Genomic DNA, 16,459 nt, shown 5'->3' on the forward strand with positions numbered 1-16,459 from the left:
TCCTGCTCTAATACATGCCACCTCTTCCAAGCTGCACTCCAGGATGGAGGCCGTCCTTCCGTTCATGGCCTCACGCCACTGCAAGAGCCTTCCTCCTCACCGCTCTGGGATATGGACACTTCATCCCCTGTTTTTCAGCCGTGAAGGGCCTCACAGCAGCACCCCTGAGACATGATGGGATCCCATGAACCTGCTCCCTGGGCATCTCCAGGCCCCCCCATCAATGAATTAACAAAAGAAGATGAGTCTAGATAAAGAGAGAAGCTTGATTTAGGGCTTAACAAATGACTATGAGAATAATAATTTAAAGATAACAGACCACTCTTTGAATTTACAATAATAATTTTAAAAGCCTTATTGGATTAAAATTAAGGGAATTCTTTTAAAAATCACAGTCTCCATTTTGGTTCCAACTTCGACAAATCACTCTGAGATCTGAGGCAAGGAACGCCCCTCTGCTCAGAGTTTCTCACCCTAGTGTGAAATGGCAGGAGACCAGCTCTAAGTCACCCGAAGGCCCCTGACAAGGAGCGTTGTGCCCCACTCTTCCTCTCGCCTCAGGCAGAGCAGGGCTCTCCTGCTCACAGCTAATCATTTCTTCTGCTTGGTTTTAACTGGCAGGGACGGCACCGGTCACTTCGGTCACTTCACATTAGAGCTGGTGTTTGCCTGCCAGCTTTCGCAGCCAAACAGGGATCACGTTCTATTACTGTGCTGCAAGGAAGAGGAATCTCAAGCCAAGCAGACTTGGCTAATAATTTATTGACTCATGTAACCAAAAGGGCCAGTTGTAGGCCTGGCCTGAAGGCTGGTTGGATTCTGGGCTCATGTGATATGACTGGGCCCCAATTTCTCTCCTCCCATGATGTTGGCCCCATTCAGGCTGCCAGCATCCTGCGATTACGTCACTTCCCGTGGTTCCAGTGGAAGGAAGATTTTTTCTTTCCTGGGATCCCCTGCTCTTCTGCCTTATTGACTGTTTGGGTCAAGTGTCTAATCCCTGAACCAGTCACTGAGGCCAACAGGATGTGAAATAATAATAATTCGCAGAGGCTACTCAGGCGTCCCTGCCTCCTGGGAGCTGGAGGCGGGGTCAGCTCCACCCACCCGCCTGGCTGGGGACAGGGAGGCAGCGAACCCTCAGATATCAGGGTAACAAGAGGGGCCAGGACAGGTGCCACAGTTCCCTTCACACGTGGCGAACACCTGTGCTACAGCATTCTCACTGCTTGCTTTGCACACAGCGGTCCCTGTCCCCACTTAGTGAACACCTGGACTCTGTGTGACGTTTGTCTGTATACCCAGGGCCCGGCATATGACACATCTGCAGTCTTCACTTTCAGACGGTGCCTCCTGGCTGCTCCCAGGGACACTGGCTTTCAGGTCCAGATGGAGTAGTGTCATTGAGATGAAGTAAGTGGGGAGCAGCGACTGCCTGGGTCTTTGGAGTTGGCTCTCCCCGGCCACATTAAGGGCGTGGGGACTCTATCCATGCACCGCCTAGGAGCACTAGTGTGTTCAGCATCATGAGAACGAAATACCCCCAAATTTAGGTCTTGATACGACATTTACCACAAAAGGACATGGGTGGGAATAAAATAAAACACCACCAGGCAGCCCAACTTCTTTTTCCTAGTGCTAAAATTGCCTCCTCTGAGCCTCTAACAGAAAGAGCGGGTGAGTGACGGGAGTGGAAATTAGCTTCCCCTATTCTGGAGGTGCAATCTGGCATTTAGCTGCAGGCAGCTGCTGTGAAAAGATCTGTGGCGGCAACTGTGGAAGAGAAATGAAATGTCAGACTCTCCTCCCTGGTGGAGCCAGCACCGGGTGACTGCATGTGGCAGCCCCCACCGTGCAACACGCTGAAAATATATTTCAAAGGGTATTTGTCAGCTTAGCAAACTGTGATACCTGGACATAATGGAATATGAGATAGCTAATAAGATGCTGTGTGGAAATGTTGATTAAAACGGGTATGGTATTTGAAATAATGTAAGTTAAAAAAAAAATGCAAAAAAACCTAGAACTCAAAATAGCATGAACATACTGACTATAGCTCCATAAAACATATGTTCATTTTTAAATACTGGAAGAATGTTTGGAGTAAAGTAAATAGAGTTTATGAGATTGGAAGCCTTAACTTATGATTAACTTAAAAGGATTTCTGTAGAATGGTCTCTGGGCAAATGAGTAATGCGTTTTCATGAACTGAAATCCCAGGCCAGTTGGATGTGGGTAGTGGTTTTAATCTAAAAACAAGTTGTGGAATGTGAGGAGAGGAAGGAAGGAAGGAAGGAAGGAAGGAAGGAAGGAAGGAAGGAAGGAAGGAAGGAAGGAAGGAAGGAAGGAAGGAAGGAGGGAGGGAGGGAGGGAGGGAGGGAGGGAGGGAGGGAGGGAGGGAGGGAGGGAGGGAGGAAGGAAGGAAAGAAAAAGAAAGAAAGAAAGAAAGAAAGAAAGAAAGAAAGAAAGAAAGAAAGAAAGAAAGAAAGAAAGAAAAACAAAGAAAAGAAACAAAGAAAGAAAAGAGGGAGGGAGGGAGGGAGGGAGGGAGGGAGGGAGGGAGGGAGGGAGGGAGGGAGGGAGGGAGGGAAAGGGAGTTCCTGGGTTTCCTGCCCAATGATATCAAAGCTCAAAATGACTCACCTGCAGGTTTGCTAACCTAGAAACTTTCTGAATTTGTGATAGCAACTCAGAGGGACTTTGGACAGATGGATGTCCTCTGTCACTGAAGCCCCAGTCTCAAACAATAACTGCATGTTTATTGAGGACTGCTGTTAATCCTTTGGTTAACATGTGATGTTGGCCCTGAGCTTAGAGCTATAGAGGGAACCACAAAAGTGAGGACATGATCCCTATCTTTAGTACACGTCCCATTAGAGAGACAACTAACTATAACATATCAAGCAACTGGAAGAATACACAGTGAAGTGTAAGATTGGAAAGTACCAAGAGAAAAAAGAGTATGCTATAATCGAAGAGAGAGAAATTAATGAATGCCAGAGCAATCAAGGAAGGCTCCTGGGAGGAGGTGACAGTTATGCTGAGTCTTAAAGTGTGACTATGACCTGGATTATCACATTTTTAAAAAGGCACACAGAGCCTGTCCCCCAAGCCTACTGGGCTTTGCTCAAAGGACATGTGGCCACTGGTGGAGATCCCTGCACCAGGAGAGGAGCCTGTTGCCCCGACCCCTGCTCATTGCTGCAGGTGAAACAGACTCAGGGTGTCTGTGACCAGTTCTGGGAATTCCAAGTTGTTTTTGGAATAAAACTTCTGAGAAGTACATGACCACATAGCTCAGGTAAGTGAGAAGCTTGAATGTCACAGATGTTTGCTCAAAGGAAACAACTTTCCCATGATTACTTTAATCTTTCCTGGTGTGGACACCTGCTTTGTTGATGGGAGTTTGATTGTGTCAGAGGGCACTTGGGAATAATTGATCGTTGATCAGCCTGTACTTCCTGTGAGACAGCTGCCTGGGGCAGTCTGACACCTGCTTTGTTGATGGGAGTTGGATTGGGTCAGGGGCACTTGGGAATAATTGATTGTTGATCAGCCTGTACTTCCAGTGAGACAGAGAGCTGTCTGGGGCAGTCTTCAGCTTCATGCCAGCCCTTCCCCAGTCACCTCATGTTCCTTATTTAGACTCCTGCAGCCAGAAACTCAATCCCTGGAAACCCCACTTTAAAAACACAACAGGCTGCCTGGCTGGTGTGGCTCAGTGGTTGAGCATCGACCTATGATCCAGGAGGTCACAGTTCGATTCCCTGTCAGGGCACATGCCCGGGTTGCGGGCTCAATCCCCAGTCGGGGGCGTGCAGCCGATCAATGACTCTCTCATCATTGATGTTTCTCTCTTTCTCTCCCTCTCCCTTCCTCTCTCTGAAATCAATAAAGATATAAAACAACCACCACCACATCCTAGGCTGACTAGACAAAAGTCATCCCCCTGCTTCTGCGCAGCCAGGAGGGCAGCTGGTGCTTCATTAGCACCTCCTTCCCGGGCTCCCTCCCTCTGGAGCTGCGCAGCCCCAAACCACTGAGACCTGCCTGCTGCCAAAGAGCAGAGCTCACCTGTCTCCCACCTCAGTGGCTTCCCTGTCACGTCTGGTAGGAGAGGACACCATGAGCACCCAACACGGGGGCTGCACAAAGCCATGTGAGTGTCCTACTACTTTTGAGCTCTCATGATGGGCCATTTCTGGATTTAACCCAAACCTTGGCACCCGAGGCTGGGAATGAGGGTTAGGGGCGAGCCTGGCACTCTCAGTAGTTTGCTGGCTGCAAAGCACTTAGAAAGCCGAGCACACAGCGATTGTGGCTTGTGTGACACCTCTGGTCCCCCCCTCTACTCCCCGGCCCGTGGAACACTGTTTCTGCAGCTGAGCTCAGAGCAGCCCAAGCTGCCTGGGGTTTTCCCGCATTCAGGAGGCATTTAAACTCCAAAGGCCCGCCACCTCCAGGCCTGGGACACCACAGGTGGGGACTGGGTCTCCACTGCTCGCATGACTGTGGGAGAGTGGCAGAGCTGCCAAAAGATTAGGCACAGACACTGGAGCCAGGTGTGCGCTCGGCCGCCTCTGAGCTGTGGGCAGGCGACTTCATCTCTCTGTGCCTTGGTTTCCCTGGGGGACAGTGTGACCTCATTCATAGGGTTGTCTTGAGGGCTAGTTGAAATAAGGATTTTTGTGCCAGATACGAAGCAAGTGTTTAATATGGCAAATATCTGAAATATGTTGGAGGCAAATTAGTGGGAACTTGTATGAGGGGCCGTTTGGACTAGAAGAACCCTGGGTTGGTTCTTTCACACACTCTGATTTTCTTTCTACCAGGAGTGAGAGTGATGCCTTTCACCTAGAGGGCTGTGGTGAACTATTAGTGTCATTAGGAGACTTCACCTGGAAAATCTAATTATGTACAGTCTGAAAAGTGCTTTGCTCACTGAGGCAGGGGCTCCCAAGCCCAAGTTCCTCTGGGTGTCTCTCTGTCTAGGACAAGTGGCCTCCAGAAGGCCCCCTGAAGTGGCAGCTGCTCCCTGGTCCCTTGGCACATGCCTGTCGCATAGCAGGCCCTCTACAAATGTCCACTGAGTAAAGGGAGAGCTGAAGTGTGTCACTTTGTCCCTGGGCAGAGTGTGGATTTCTGGAAGGCTTTTACACAGATGGGGCCCCTTTCAGGCTGAGGCCAGGCCTCCCAAAGACCATCTTCCCTGTGCTCCGTAAGAGAGATTTCCATGGAAACGCAAGAACTGCAGTGTGATAAATGCAACACCTCTCTCAAATCAGACTCAAAATACAGGCCCCAGTGAAATGCCCCTGCCCAGAGTTTAGGACAAGAAGGGAGGGCAATGGTCTATTCACAGCTCTGGAGGACAGAAGGCAAGCAGCCTGTCTGGCACTGCGCCAGGCTGGCCACTAAATGGACACTTTCTGCATCCATTGAGCCCTCATATGGTTTCGGCCTCGTCAGCAGTGGCTTCTCCATGTCCCTGGGCTAATCCTGGTGCAGACCACATGTTGCTGGGACAGCATTCGCAGATAGAAGTGTCCCCGGTGTACGGTGGGTGTATTTTAACATCACCCGCACCCTGGTTGCGATATCTTGCAAAGATGCTGATTTTTCTAGGACTAGGAGCCGCCAAGGGGCCTTGCTGGAATGCAAAGTTAGCATAGGTACAAAATTAAAGCAGCTGATGTCCTGAGAACTGGTGTGTAGAGAAAACACACACTATTGTGCTACTGACCAGGACTGAGGTCACTGAGGACAGGAAAAAGAGCTTCGACAGGAAAAAGAGCTTCGATATTAATAGCTCATGTTTCACATAACTGCATAACTGTAAAGCCAGGACTCCAGAGATCCTCTGTTGAGTCTGATTTTTGCAGATGAGGAAACTGAGACCTTGAGGAATGAAATGACCTGTCCAGGGTCACACAATTCATAGCAAAACCTTGATTAGAGCCCAGAGTTTCTTCAACTCCTGGATTGTCTAAAATCTACTCTCATTTTAAATTTTGCCCCCAATATTACTAATGACACACATTTCCAAGATCTTTATTTAGGTTGCTAGTTTGAAGTGACAGTCAGTTGGAACTTTTGTCCCCAGTGTTTGTTCCCCCCCCCCAGAAAAAAAATTATAGAATATCACCATCATCACCAGTTGCTGAAGCCAGAAAGCCTGAGAAGGGGAAGGAAGTTGCTCTAACATTTCTCCACCTGCTTTCTGTCCCATGAGTGTCGCGGACTCAGCTTTCTCTAGCCTCGTCTCCAGGGGAAGCTCGGGGGCAGGGACCAGTGCTAACTGTCTGCATGTTTCCTCGGGCCACCCGAACTCCCGTGCTAATCCATTCCTGCGTTAAACACCCATGAACTGGCAATGCTGCGGGTCAGGCACAGTGTCAGAGACACGCAGATAAAAGACATGTAGGTTGTGGCCGTGTAGACACTCCCAGGGCCAGCAGGGAGTGAGATGAATGGACCAGCAGTCTCGGGGAAACATGGGGGCCCGAGCTAGTTACCGTGTCATGCGACAGGCCTCGGGGAGTGTGGTCCCAGTAAAGGGAGCTGAGAATAAAAGGGAAGAGCTCTGAGCTCTGAGAAAGGCAGTGCCCTTCAAGTTTCCTTTGAACAAAAATCAAAGCTGTCCATTGAGCCTCCTGCTGATGAGCTCAGGGACAAGTGGCATGTCCTTCAGTCGGCCTGGAGGTCTGACGCCCCCCTTTCCTGACCCCTCAGCAGCAGGTGTGGCCAGGAGGTGATGGGCGATTCCTTTCCCACGTCTGGGTGTTTCTGTTGCACTCGCCATCTTCTTGATGCCAGGGAGATGTGGTGACAAGGACAGGAAGCTCTGTGAGGCCCTGGTACCGCCCGCTACATCAGGGAGGGAGCCCTGGCAGAGGAGGCAGGTTGAGGTTAAGGTCACCACTACCTTCTCTACTTGGGAGCTCCACACACGAAAAGGCTTCTTTTTGCAACATCTGGGAATCCCCAGGTTTACTAAGGCCACACGGCCGACTCATCTTGTGGCTTGAAATTTTTCTTTATATTCCTTAGTGCATGGCCAGGAGAAGAAAGAACAGTTAGGAGTTCCTGAGGAAGATGACTCACCGTGTCTTCCTGGGGGGACCATAGAAGGAGCAGATCTAGGGACAGAGGCAGGAGTTCAGTGTGGTTGGTGTTGGAGAAGTCAGGCAGGCCCTGGCTGGACAAGTCTGGAGTTCGGGCCAGTATGTAGTGGGATTTAAGCCATAGGATACATGATCGCTTGTTCCCACTTTGAAATGCAACTGAGGGATAATATTTCTAAATGGCAGAAAGAAAATTCGAGGGAAGAAGGAAATGGCGCCTGAGAGTTAGGGAGACTCCTCTCTGCTGGGTTCCCCTCCTTCTGTTTCAAACTCTTTTATCTATTTTTTATTCCTGCTGTCCCTCCGGGCAGTGTCCTAGAATATTCTATTCCACTAGGAACTGGGGTGAAGAGGACCCAAGGACAACAAAAACCAGCACAGAATCAGATGGCTGCTTTTGGGTTGTTGTTTTTGCACAGATTACGGATAATAACTTCAGCCTATATTTTTATGTGGCAGCCCAAGAGGAAGCAAGCAAACAGGGAAGGTCTCTGAGGCTCCCTCTGGCTTATCTCAGCCTCCCATGGACGTAATAAAGACCGCAGAACTGCAGAAGTTCCTTTCCCAGAAGCTTGAGTCAGGATGGGGCTTGAACTTGTGGTTACTTAGGTATCTCCAGTAGTTAAATCACTGACCCTGTGAGTGGCCACTAACAGCCGGAGGCAAGAGGAACAAAGTGGATATAGGAGAGACCCTGCAGTTGGACTAGGAGGCTGAGTGCAAGCCCAGGTCTTGCCATTCACTTGCGACATCACCTTGGACAAAGTCACTTAACATTTTAGTTTTTACTACTGTGAAGTGGGGATAACAGTGCAGTCAATCCTTGTTATTAATGGATTCGGTGTTTATGAGTTTGCCCAATTGCTAAAATTTATTTGTATCCCCCAAACGATTCCTTAGGGCACTTTAGCAGTCATGAAAGGGCTTATGCAAGGCAGTGAGAAACTGGAGTTCCCCATGCACACACTCCGGAATAATGCCTTGTTCCTATTGCCTTGGTGTCAACAAGTGACCCTTTCACTATTTACTTAGTGCTGTTTTCTTTGTTGATTTTTTTGTGTTTTTTGTGTGATTTGGCTGTTTAAAACCACCCAAGCCTAGTGCCGAAGTGCTGTCTCATATTCCTCTGGAATTTGCCTATGTGATGGTTAATTTTATATTCTCACTTGAGTCTTGCTTGTCCTACAGATTTTGGGCTTGCCAGCCCCCACAATCATGTGAGCCAATTCCTTAAAATAAATAAATCTCTCTCTGTTTCTCTCTCTCTCTCCATATATAGAGAGTTAGTTATATGGTTTCTCTAGAGAACCCTAATACATTCTATACCTTGAATGGCCCCCTCTCTCTTTCACCTGTCCAGTCCAGCTCACCTTTCAACACCTAGTTTAACCACATCTCCTCAGGAAGCTTCCTGGACACTTCAGCAACCTTACATTCACAGCCTGCCCCATTCCTGAGAGATTTAATGCTGCTTTGAAACCTCTCTTGGATTCCTCGTGTAAAATCTGACCACTATGGCTGTTAACTCACCAGGGAGAGGGACAGGCTCTTATATTTTGCAATCCTATTGGCATGTGGTAGTATCTGGCACACACTAGGTGCTCATCAATGATTCTTGATAGACTGGCTGAGGCTAGGAATTGGGTGTTCCTTAAAGCTGGTGTTTAAAAACAAATCTCAAGCTGGTGAGTGAGCCTAGCCCACCACCAGCATTGCTCTTTAAGTATATTTAATCTCAGACTGAGGCACTGAAATAAAAGTTTACACACATGATGACACATTCCATTTCACAGCATGTTTGAAAATGAAAACTACTATTGAAACTTATGGGTGGAACTGAAATAGAGGACAGTAGTTTAAATCTTATAGTAACTGTGTGTCCCCCCCCCCCCCCATTTTAGGTTAAGATACAAGTCTGGCTGAAAGTTTAAGCAACTGGAAAATACAGTGCAGGAGATGCCCACAAGCATCCAAGCTACTCTCTCTTGTCCTTTGGCAGGTGCTGGGGAGGGGTGGGGGTGACCGGAATTTCCCCTGGGGCTTGAAGGAAGTGGGAGAAGGGAGGTAGTGTCATATTTCTTTTCTAGAGGTTTGACTCCAGGCCTGGGTGGGGACAATATTCAGGACACCTGGCTAATGCTTTAGGTCTGCAGGTGACTGACTAGTGGGACGACCCTGTAAGCCACTTCTCAACTCAGAAGGGAGAGGCTGGGTCGCCTGGGGGTCCCCAGGGCTCTGTGACCGTCTGTGCTGTGGGAAGCGGCTATCGTCTTTTCCTGCCCACCAACCCCGTAAGTAATTCTCAGGTATGGAAAGGAGGAATACAGGGTAATACTTTCCAGGGGAGATTTCATTGCTTTCCTAGAAGTAAAGACATGCTGAGAAATCCCTGGGGGATCAGCGAGCTCCCTCAGCACGGACAAATCTCCTTAAGTAAGCGCTGGCTCTGTGGGGAGCAGCTGGCGAGCTGCCTGTCTGATTATTATAAGCAGGGACCTCTGCTGTGTCTCCCAGAACAACAATTAACTTTACCAGCAATTCGGCCTTAGGAAAACCCTTTTTGTTTTTAAATTCTCCCCCCCAGGATACGTTGTTGGTTTTTAAACTGATTTTAGAGAGAGGAAGGGGGAGAGAGAGGGACGCATTGATCAGTTGCCTCCCACATGCACACCGACCAGGGATCGAACCGAAAACCTGGGCATGTGCCCTGACTGGGAATTGAACCTGAAACCTTTCGTGCAAGGGACAATGCTGCAACCAACTGAGCCGCCTGGTCAGAGCAGGAAAACTGTCATTTTTGAGTGTGAGCCATGAGAGGGTGTTCAAGTCTGAATCCTGGTGGTGTACTTTGGACTTCCTGTCACTTCCCTAAAGTCACCTCCACATTCTTTCAGTGACCTTCCTGCTAGTGTTTCTGACCCTCCAAACGGACTTGCTCCTATCAGGAATAAGATTCCGTCTTCCAAGTATTGTCTTGATTTCTGTGATAACCCCCCCTTCCCAAACAAAGAAATCATTTTACATCACGTAAACTCCATCTCAAATTCATGTGGTGAATGGGTCTGTTTGGGCGGAGCAGCCACACCACCACCTCCTGGGAGTCCCCCGGGGCTGCCCTTCTGCTCAGCCTCGCTCCCCTGGGGGACGGTCCTGCTTTCAGCAACACTGTTCCTCACTGTACTGCAGAGCCGGGTAATTGGTGGCGATGTTCTATGAAACAGATGGGCGTCGAGCCAGCAGCGTCTTAGTTAAAAGGCAGTTTGATTCCATGAGGCTTGTTGAAACACTTTACTCTCTGATTTAATTTTATTCTACTGGAACCTGGTGGGCGACGGCTCCCGGTTCTCACTCGGTTGTCATTTACGTGGGTACACTCTCTAGGAAATAGACAAGACCTCTTTCTTGGCCAGCCCCCAGATGAAGGGTTTGAGGTGAAGACACAGCAGCATCCACCGAGGGGCCTTGGGGGTGAGGCGAGGCCTCCGCTGCAGCAGGCAGGCAGGGGAACAGTCTCACTGGTAGGTGGCGGGAGAGTAGGAAAGAACCGGGATTGCCCGGCGCCCCTGAAATGGGGCAAAAGCTTGGCCTGAGGCTGTGAGGCTGTTTAACCTATTCCTTGCTGGCTGGACACCTGGATATACAATGATATAAGTGATGCACCAAATGAGGTATCCAGGCTGGAAAGCGAAGACAAAGAAGAATAAGAGTGTAGTTTTCTTAGAATAGTTTCCTTTAAGGAATATTCTAGGTCAGTGTTGTCTCAGAGCCTGGGCTCCTTAGTTCTTCAGAATGGCTTGTGTCCATTGTGACTTAGGAGAAGTGTGTTTGTTTCCCAAAGTCATTTAAGGAGATGTCTGGCGTCTTCGTTTCCTGGGGCTGCTTTAACAAAGCATCACCAACTAGGTGGCTTGAAACACCAGGAAGGGTTGTGTCAGTTCTGGGGCCTGGAAGTCTGACGTCCAGGTGTGGGCAGGCATGTTGCCCCCGCAGTCAGCAGGGAAGAAGCCTTCCTGCCTCTCTAGCTTGTGGTGTCTGCTGGCACTCCCTGGCATTCCCTGACTTTGCAGACACATCGCTGTCATCTCTGCCTCCCACATCTCATGACTCTCTTTCAGTGTATCTACATGTCGGTATCTCTCCTTATAAGGACACCAGTCATTTTGGATTTGGGGCCCACTCTATTCTAGTATGACCTTGTGTTAATTTACCTAATTACATCTGAAGAACCCTATTTCCAAATGAGATCACACCCTGAGGTGCTGTGGTTAGGGCTTCAACATACCTTTCTGGGAGGACCATGGAACTTGTCTCCATGAGGAACAGCTCCTGCATTTTGAACGAGCCTGCGGTGCGCCTGGCCCTGCCAAGCTCACAGATTTCTCTCTCAACTAGAACTCTGACTCTCTCTAAGTACATACCTGCCACCTTGTGGCTGGGCCTGGTTTTTTTTTTTTTAAGTAAAATGAGAAAAGCCTTTGCCTCTGTGGAGACTGATGTTGCTTCAAAGCCCAAACCACCCAAGGCAGCCACTCCAGCTGCTCTCTGCCCTCCTGGGCCAACCCAGTGACGTTACGGTCTCTACACTGGTCTTCATAGGGCTAGACCGTGTGCTGTGGGTCTGCTCTCTTTCTTCTCACAACCATCTCTAACTCCACCGATGACATGAGGGAATCACACTTCCTGTGTTCTTTGTTCTACACTTACTTCCTTTTTAAGTCATTTTTTTTCTTGTTGTGGCTAATGAACTCAACCTGTGAATATCAATGAGATCAGTGGCTTTCTAACCTCTTTAACCAAGATCTGCAGCAAGTTTTCTTTTGGTTTTAAACCAATACACTCCTATAGAAATATTTTTAACTCTGTTAGGTATCATCATGAAACAGTATTTACTCCTACAGAATGCCACACATTCTCTATTCTGTTCTATTCTGTTCTATTCTGTTCTATTCTGTTCTATTCTATTCTATTCTATTCTTCATTCTTTTCAAGTCTAGTCTAGGCTATTTCACTTTTAAATGTTGTTTACAACCACTGAATTGATTTCAACACCCATGAATGGGCTGCAACTTGCATTTTGAGAAAAGCGTCCCAGACTAAAGCAGAAATCTTTTGAACAGTCTCCCTGCTTCTATCCTACTTTCCTTCAATCTGTTTTCTACCCAGCAGCAAGAATATCTTTTAAAAACCTTAATTAGATCAGGTCTCTCAAGTGCTTAAAACCTTCCAGGGTGTTTTCTTTCACATACGATAAAAACCACTCCTTATCAGGGCCTTTACACTTCAACATGGATGGGGCCCTTTCCAGCCTTGTCTCTTTCCACACTCACCCTGGGTCACTCCTCTCCAGCTCAGTGGCTTCTTTCTGTTTTGCAAACATCTAATCCTAACCATTGACTTATTTGATGCTTTTTGTCTCAGTCCCAAAATCATCTCCTCAGAGGCCTACCCTGCCCCCGGATCCCTGCCCCATCGCTGCTTATCAGTTTTCCCTATTTCACGTTCCTCCTAGTACTTAGTATCCTCTGAAGGTATTGTTGGCTTGCTTGTCTGCTTTCTGACTCAAGAGGATACAAGCTCTCAGGAGGGGACTGCTGTAGATGTCTCATCTCAGTTGCAAACACACTTGCAGGATGTTAGGAAAACAGAAGTCCACACAGGCCTTTATCGGGGAGCTCTTGGGGCCCACACTGTGGAAGGGGGAGAGAAGCAGGACTGGGCAGAGGGAGCCAACTGGGCAGAGGGAGCCACGGGGCCTGATGCCATCACAGCAGACACCTCAGCCCCACCCTACAAGGAATTCTAAAGATGGGATGACTCTGCAGAACTGCCCAGATTTGGGCTAGAGGCCCAGGCCTTTGGATTTCTTTGTGGTCGATAATCGGATGCTGGCTGCCCCAGCATGGGGGTGTGAGGTTGGGCAAGACCCGCTGGGAGTGACAGCTGGGCTGAGTGCTGGCAGCAGTCCCAGGGCTCTCAAAGGGGAAGTCATCATACCCTCCTCGATGGGCCTTCCCCACGCCCAGCCCAGCGAGGAGGACAGTACCCAGTACCGGTGCTCAGCAGTGGTCTCTCTTTGGGGGCTGCTGTTCTCTGACCTCTCGTCCCCCACTTTAGCTCCCCACTCAGGTTCCCATGACCAGCCTCAATGTCACTTTGCTCTGATTACTTGATTCTTTCCTGGGTGTCAGTGCCTTCCCGTGGATAGGATCCCATTCCCAGCTGCTCCAAAACTTTTTTTTTTAAATAATTTTTTTTATATCTTTATTGATTTTAGAGAGAGGAAAGGAGAGGGAGAGAGAGAGACAGAAACATCAATGATGAGAGAGTCATTGATCGAGCCCACAACCTGGGCATGTGCCCTGACTGGGAATCGAACCCTGGTCGCCTGGATCCTAGTTCGATGCTCAACCGCTGAGCCATGCCCGGCCGGGCCCAAAACTTTTGAAATTAGGATCAGACACCCCCACCACCTTCTTTGGGCCACATTCTAGGATTCCTTGCCCAGCACCCAAAGTTGAACAGCCCTTCTCCATTTGCAACAGTGAGGAGAGGCCTCAACAACCCAGGTCTCCTGTGGCCAGCAGGTGTCGTCACCCACCTCAGGGCAAAAGGAACACAGAGCATTTTGATAAAATGCCTTTGGCTTAAGCACTTGATGGAACACCTGCTAAATGAGCACTTGATAGAAATGCTCGTGTGAGTCATTAGAGCTGAGTCACCTCACTCAGCACCCAGGTATCTCTTTCCTGGGAAGTCCTCCTTCACCTCAGTTGACTCCCTGCAAACACACTTGCAGGATGTTAGGGAGGCAGGAAGGAATGGTGCATATTAGATTTAACATCAGCAGGGAAACTTAAAAGTCACATGTGTGTCTTGGGAAGAGTGTTTTCTAGAACAGTGCTTTCACCTTGTGGTTTGTAGCCGGCCGGCCCACTCCCCATGGTTACCAGGCCCAAAATGACATAATATGGAACATACACTTGAATATAAATTCAGGTACATCAACCACATCACTACACACTTGTCTAGGTGTCTATTTTTCAGTTATTAAAACAGCACATGCCAAGCCATGAAAAGGAATGACATTTTGATACAAGTTAAAACATGGATGGGCCTTGAAGATGTTATGCCGAGTGAACTAAGCCATTCATAACAGGACAAATATTGTATGATTCCGCTTATATAAAGTGCCCAGACTAGGCCGAATCATAGAGTCGGGAAGTAGACTAGAGGTTACCAGGGCTGGGAGAAGGGGAAGTGGAAATGAAATGATTAAATAGCCAAGGACTCTGAAATAAGTAACAGACATTATAATAATAAATGACTTAAAAGTGTCTCATACCATACAGAGACCCGCTTCATCTCGCACCTACTTATCTCATCCTTAGCTGGCTCCCTGCACCCCCAGCTTCTGCCTCCATCCCAGTCCCCACCGGTGCCAGCTCCGTCCAGAGCACATACCTTGCCCACACTCTGCGTTCTGCCCGAAAGGTTCTTTCCTCTTTTCCTTCCTTAATTGGCTCCTACTCATAGTTCCAACCTCAGCTCAACCATTCCTTCCTCTGGGAACCTCTGGTCTCACCAGCAAGACCACACCACACTCTATTCTGCTCCCTAACAGTTCTTATGGAAGATGAGCTGTGACATTAATTTGTGAGAGCAGAAGGTCATGTGTCATCTGTTTTTCCCACTGTTTTATTTCTAGCACCTAATGCAATGCCTTTTACATTGATCCTAAAAAATATATATTGAGTGAATGAGCGGATGGCTGGGTGAGTGAGGGAACAAATGATCACCTGACTTTCCTTCTCTGCTTTGAGCCAAGCAATCCCAGATGAGTCTTTCTTTTCCCATTGCAAGTTGCCAAATACTATGAGAAGCATGCACCCAAACACAGTTGTCCTTATATTTCTCTTCCCTATTGGTGGTTTCAGAATTCTCCTAAAGACTTGATTTGCTGGGCATGTGACCTGAAATTCAGGAGATTCAAGCAACACCTTAATCGGCCAACCAGCCACTGCACACCATGGGCTGTTGGTGCTCCATCCTGAGATTGAGGGGCTGCCAATGCCTGCACCCACCAGTGCACCGTAATCAATTCACATCCCCCCACTTCCACTAGGTTTAGTCTCTTTCCTGGCACTAGCTGGGTTCTTTGGTTAGAGGAACAGAAAATCACTTTGATCATTTGAGGGTATAGAGCCCTTTGGGCTGAAACTGAGCCAGACCTGGGACCTGCCAGGGACTGAGGCATTCACAGCCAGTGGCCCCTCACTGTCCTTCCTCAGGGCCTATAAACTGTTGTTTCCTTCCAGGTCTTGCCTCTCTTGCTGCTGAGTGGCTTCTTTGTTCTGTACTTTTAGTGGGATGAAATGATGAGCTCCCACAGCACGGCCTGCTGTGTGTCATAAGGACAGGCTGCCTTCGGTTAGATGTGGGGTCAGATCAAATGGGACTAGCCATGGTCACCTCTGATGTCCTTTTAGGGGATCATGGGAGGAAATTCCCTTAGAAGAGCTATAGGCACAGCAGGTGGTGCCACCACGAAGACAATATCTCTTATGGTGTCCAGTTTCTCCAAAATAAACTTTGTCTACAACCTTACATGGTCCTCTGGAGTTAGACCCAGTATAACGTATATTAAAAAAATAGTCTGTCATTAAAAAAAAGTTAAAATATACAATAAAATAAAACAAAAACATAAAAGGGGCTATTAAAATAAATAACATATTTATTTAATTTTTTGAATAGACAATGATTTATAATAGTTAAAAATTTAAAAAATTATGGAATAGTATATAGTAAAAATTCTCTCTCCTGTCCTTGTCCGCCATCCTTCCAACTACCACACCCCCTATGAAACAAGTAACCACTGTTGTTTTAAAATTTTTTTAAAATCTTCACTTGAGGATATATTTTTGTTGATTTTCAGAAAGAGAGGAAGAGAGAGAGAGAGGTGAGGGAAACATCGATCAGTTACCTGTTGCACATGCCCGGACTGGGGACAAGCCAGCAACCCAGGTATGTGCCTGACTGGGAACCGAACCTACCACATTCCCGTGTGCAGGATGATGCTCCAACCAACTGAGCAGCCCAGCCAGGGCTAATTTTTAATTTTAAGATAAATATTGACTCACAAGAAGTTGCAAAGCCGACAAAGAGAAGTCCCAGTATAACCAGTTTTAAGTTTATCATATAGTCTTTCAGGAAATGTTATGGATATACAGATACATATCAATATACAGTATTTTCTACTCTGTTTTGCTCAAATTATACCATAACACACACAATTCCATTCCTTACTGCTGTGGACTGATGCCCCAAATGAATACATT

The sequence above is a fragment of the Miniopterus schreibersii genome (assembly GCF_964146895.1).
Source record: "Miniopterus schreibersii genome assembly, chromosome: 6".
NCBI classification, from domain to species: Eukaryota; Metazoa; Chordata; class Mammalia; order Chiroptera; family Miniopteridae; genus Miniopterus; species Miniopterus schreibersii.